Source organism: Eretmochelys imbricata, chromosome 13, assembly GCF_965152235.1.
Source record: "Eretmochelys imbricata isolate rEreImb1 chromosome 13, rEreImb1.hap1, whole genome shotgun sequence".
In the NCBI taxonomy this organism is placed as follows: domain Eukaryota; kingdom Metazoa; phylum Chordata; order Testudines; family Cheloniidae; genus Eretmochelys; species Eretmochelys imbricata.
In genome coordinates this window covers 33,916,625-33,922,624 of record NC_135584.1, presented here as the reverse complement: position 1 = coordinate 33,922,624, position 6,000 = coordinate 33,916,625, and positions in this window count along the sequence as shown.

Genomic DNA, 6,000 nt, shown 5'->3' with positions numbered 1-6,000 from the left:
GTAGACCTCCACAGGGTCACAAGTGCTAAATGGGTAATTGGAAGATTTCTCTTTAGTAGGTGCTTTGCTAATGGGGATGGTTTTAATGAGCACATATGAAGAGGTTTTATTATTAATAAATTATTTTTATTATCTTATGCAAGATTCAATTAAATTAACGTGTTTCAAATGAAATTGATCAGGGTTCCTTCATGCTGGGGATCTGTCACAGCAGATCTGTGATAAAACTTATAGAAACAGCCGCATCCTTAAGGTCAAATACCTTATGCACCACGGACAAACCGTTCATTGCCACTTCTCTGATCAGCCACCAGGGAACAAGATAGCACTTGTTACAGTCTACCCCCTTGCCACTGATGTCCTGAGCTGAGTGTAACTGTCACTCTGCCAGCCTCTTGTCAGCCGAAATTCCCACCTGCTTTGCCTGTGAAATCAGCTGCACACAGAGACAGGAGGAATATTCAGTTGTAAGCAAATATACTGATACAGTTTTCAACTTAATAGAGTGCTTGTGACCGCCCCTGCCCACTGAAGTCCACTTTCCACAGAGATGGGTCCATTCATGATAGATAGATAGATAGATAGATGAGGTGACCAGGAAATAAATTCAATCAGATTGTTGGTCAGAGAGATAATTAGACAGATGACAAGGCAGATTGACAGATGTTTAGATGAGCCATTAAGAATGCCAGATGGGTAGATAATTGAATGGACAAATAGAAGAAGGAGGAAAAAATGAACAGACATCTTGAAGGACAGAGACAGGGTGGGTTAGATAATATCTTTTATTGGCCCAACTTCTGTTGTCTCTTGTCTCACTAATATCCTGGGACTGATTAGGCTACAGCTAAATGCATGTCTTGATGGACAGATAGACTAGTAGGTGGATGCACTTATGGTTATGCAGATGGATAGTTAGATGGATGGAAGGTGGACAAATGATTAGATAAGGCAGAGGGTATACAAACTATTTCACAAACACACACACACACACACACACACACACACACACACCACCCTCCCTTCAGACAATGTGCTTCAAAAGCAACCCAAGGAGATCCATTCTGTGTGTCAGAACCTCTAAGTGAGTTCACACTCCATGTCTTCTGTGCCTGCCAGTGTGGAGGCCAAGTGGTGCCATACACAACGTTGTGGTTTTCACGTGGCTGCTCAGGGAGATAAAAGAGGCTATAAAATTTTTAAAAGCTCAATAATAATGGGGGATTTCAACGATCCTATATTGACTGGATACATGTCACCTCAGGATGGGATGCAGAGACAAAGTTTCTTGACACCTTAAATGACTGCTTTTTGTAGCAGCTTGTCCTGGAACCCACAAGAGAAGAGGCAATTCTTGATTTAGTCCTAAGTGGAGCACAGGATCTGGTCCAAGATGTGACTATAGCTGGACTGCTTGGTATTAGTGACCATAATATAATTAAATTTAACATCCCTGTGATGGGGAAAACACCACAGCAGCCCAACACAGTAGCATTTAATTTCAGAAAGGGGGACTACACATACATGAAGAAGTTAGTGAAACAGAAATTAAAAGGTACAGTGTCAAAAGTGAAATCTCTGCAACCTGCATGGTAACTTTTTAAAGACACCAGAATAGCGGCTCAACTTAAATGTATATCCTAAATTTAAAAAAACATAGTAAGAGAACCAAAAAAGTGCCACCGTACCTAAATAGCAAAGTAAAAGAAGCAGTGAGAGACAAAAAGGCATCCTTTAAAAAGTAGAAGTTAAATCCTAGTGAGGAAAATAGAAAGGAGCATTAAGTCTGGCAAGTGAAGTGTAAAAATATAATTAGGAAGGCCAAAAAAGAATTTGAAAACAGCTAGCCAAAGACTCAAAAAGTAATAGCAAAAGAAATGTTAAGTACATCAGAAGCAGGAAGCCTGCTAGACAACCAGTGGGGCCCCTGGATGATCAAGATGCTAAAGAGCACTCAGAGATGATAAGGACATTGCAGAGAAACTAAATAATTTCTTTGCATCGATCTTCACAGCTCAGGATGTGAGGGAAATTCCCAAACCTGAGCCATTCTTTTTAGGTGACAGATCTGAGGAACTGTCCCAGATTGAAGTGTCATTAGAGGAGGTTTTGGAACAAACTGATAAACTACATAGTAATAAGTCACCAGGAGCAGACGATATTCACCCAAGAGTTCTGAAGGAACTCAAATGTGAAATTGGAGAATTACTAACTGCAGTTTGTAACCTATTATTTCAATCAGCTTCTGTACCAAATGACTGGAGGATAGCTAATGACACGCCAATTTTTAAAGAGGGCTCCAGAGGTGACCCTGGCAATTATGAGCCTGATTTCAGTACCGGTCAAACTGGTTGAAACTATAGTAAAGAACAAAATTGTCAGAAGCATAGATGAACATAATTTCTTGGGGAAAAGTCAACATGGTTTTTGTAAAGAGAAATCATGCCTCACCAATCTACTAGAATTCTTTGAGGGGGTCAACAAGCATGTGGACAAGGGGGATCCAGTGGATATAGTGTACTTAGATTTTCAGAAAGTCTTTGACAAGGTCCCTCACCCAAGGCTTTTAAGCAAAGTAAGCTGTCATGGGATAAGATGGAAGGTCCTCTTATGGATTGGTAACTGGTTAAAATATAGGAAACAAAGGGTAGGAATAAATGGTCAGTTTTCAGAATGGAGAGAGGTAAATAGCGGTGTCTCCCATGGGTCTGTACTGGGACCAGTCCTATTCAACACATTCATAAATGATCTGCAGAAAGGGGTAAACAGTGACATGGCAAAATTTGCAGATGATACCAAATTACTCAAGATAGTGAAGTTCCAAGCAAACTGTGAAGAGCTACAAAAGGATTTCACAAAACTGGGTTATGGTAACAAAATGGCAGGTGAAATTCAGTGTTGCAAAGTAATGCACATTGGACAACATAAACCTAACTGTACATATAAAATGATGGGGTCTAAATTAGCTGTTACCGCTCAAGACAGAGATCTTGGAGTCATTGTGGATAGTTCTCCAAAAACATCCATTCAATGTGCAGTGGCAGTTCAAAAAGTTGGGAATCATTAGGAAAGGGATCAATAATAAGACAGAAAATATCATATTGCCTCTCGAAATCCATGGTGTGCCCACATCTGCGTATAATACTGCGTGCAGATGTGATCACTCTATCTTTAAAAAGAGATATTGGAATTGGAAAAGGTTCAGAAAAGGGCAACAAAATGATTAGGGCCATGGAATGGCTTTCGTATGAGGAGAGATGAATAAGACTGGGACTTTCCAGCTTGGAAAAGAGATGACTAAGCGGGGATATGATTGAAGTCTACAAAATCATGACTGGTGTAAAGAAAGTAAATAAGGAAGTAAGTGTTATTTATGCCTTTTCATGACACAAGAACTAGGGGTCTCCAAGTGAAATTAATAGGCAGCAGGTTTAAAAGAAACAAAAGGAAATATTTTTCCCCACAATGCATAGTCAACCTGTGGAACTCCTTGCCAGAAGATGTTGTGAATGCCAAGACTAAAAGAGGTTTCAAAAAGAACTAGATAAGTTCATGGAGGATAATTTGCATATTAATTCAAGCTCAGCAGTTTCTCATTGGAGTCTGTTTTTGAAGATTTTCTGTTGCAAACTTGCCACCCTTAAGTCTTTTACTGCATGGCCAGAGAGGTTGAAGGGTTCTCCTACCGGTTTTTGAATGTTATGTTTCCTGATGTCAGATTTGTGTCCATTTATTCTTTTGCGTAGAGACTGTCTGGTTTGGCCAATGTACATGGCAGCAGGGCATTGCTGGCACATGATGGCATATATCATATTGGTAGATGTGCAGGTGAACAAGCCCCTGATGACCTGGCTAATGTGATTAGGTCCTATGATGGTGTCACTTAAATAAATATGTGGACAGAGTTGGCATCGGGCTTTGCTGCAAGGATAGGTTCCTGGGTTGGTGTTTTTGTTGTGTGGTGTGTGGTTGCTGGAGAGTATTTGCTTCAGGTTGGGGGGCTGTCTGTAAGCGAGGACTGGTCTGTCTCCCAAGACCTGTGAGAGTGAGGGCTCATTTTTCAGGATAGGTTGTAGATCTTTGATGAGTTTGAAACGAGCCTAAGGGAGTTAGGCAGCTAAATTCCACCAAAAGGCAATGGGAGTTGAGTGCCTAATTCCCTTAAATTTCTGAAAATTTTGTGGGATTTTCAAAAGTACCTGCATGATTTAAGAGGATAAGTCCACTGCAAAGTCAGTGGTCTCTTTGAAAATCCCACCCAGTGACTTCCATCCTTCTCCACCCACCCTGCAGATATTGGGGATGGACTCCACTCTGTTTTCTCCAGTCTCCTGTTCTAGCAACTACGTGGAAAAACTGTGTAATAGTTTTCCAGCAAGCTTCTCTCCTTGGACTCTGGAGTCTTTATTTCATAGTCACCAGTGATATCACCATATGCGCCTGGTAAGGAAGGAGATTACACTCTCCAATCAGTGTAAATCGGGAGCGATTCAGTTCTATTCTCATTCACACTGGAAATGACAGAGTTACTTTCAGGGATGGGGAGAGCAGCTTCATAGTAGCACCAACAACAGTGAGTGGGTTATTGGGCAAATATTCAAGTGTCTAGTAATTCTGGAGTGTCTAAGTTTTAAGAAGCCCAGATTGAAACAACTTGAAGTTGCACTTTCTGAAAATCAGATACCTTTAAGATGTATCAAGAAGAACATCCAAAATCTCTAGTCACTTTTGAAAGTCTTAACCATCCTATAGAGAGACATAGGTTAATGTCTACAGAAGAAGAAAAAAAGTGATAGGGGAGAAAAAAAGGAATCATAGAATCATAGAATATCAGGGTTGGAAGGGACCCCTGAAGGTCATCTAGTCCAACCCCCTGCTCGAAGCAGGACCAATTCCCAGTTAAATCAGGAAATGTATGGAAAGGAAAAAAAATGAAAGGAAATAACTCTGCCCCCTATAAGGCATGTTAGGCTAGGTGGTCACAATGGCCCCTTCTGGCCTGAGAATCTATGAATCTAAGAGCTCAAGATTGACAAAATAGAAATCTGCAGAGACTAAGTAATAATTAAGTGCAGACATTAGTCTGTTGGTAATTCTTATATGGGAAGAGCAGCTGTGTGCATCTTATTCTATTCTATACTCTAGTAGCAATACTAATAACAGTAAGTGGTTTATTGGGCAAGCAACATTGTATGCAGCTAAAAGGAATTCAACCATTTTTTCTAAATTTATAATTTTCCACAGGGTGGATAGGGAGAGAATTAGTTTGATCTCTTCTTGGAAAAAGTGTGAAACTAGAATATATATGATCTGATGAAGAGGGTCAGTGTTTCATCACTGTTTGGGATCTTGAAAACATAACCAGCAGGGGAGGTGTGGGACTGAGTATTTCTGGAATGAGATCGAGGGATTACACTGAAAAACGACTTGATGTTCTCCCCCTGATGTTGCTGTTTATTTTCTTTTCCTCTGATAGAATCCATGGCAAACACAGAATGGGGAAATCAAATGGCCATCACAGAATTCATCCTACTGGAATTCAGGGATCTCCGTAAGCTACAGACTCTTCTCTTCCTGCTGTTCCTAGTGATCTACATTGCGACCATGGCTGGGAACATCCTCATCACTGCACGAGTTGTGGCTCATCAGCAGCTCTACACCCCCATGTACTTCTTCCTGGGGAACTTGTCCTGGTTGGAGACCCACTATGCCTCAACCATCCTGCCCAGGATGCTGGCCAGTCTCTGGATTGGAGACAGAACCATTTCTGTTAATAGCTGTTTTGTACAATACTTGTTGGTGGCTTGCTAGCTGCAGAATGTTATCTCTTGTCAGCGATGTCTTACGATCGGTATTTAGCAATATGCAAAACACTGCACTATGGAACTCTTATGAATGGCAGGCAGCTTTTGCTTCCAACTAGCAGCTGGGTCTTGGATCAGTTCTTTCGTGATTGTTGGCATGTTCACATATTTGATATCACAATAAACTTTCTGTGGC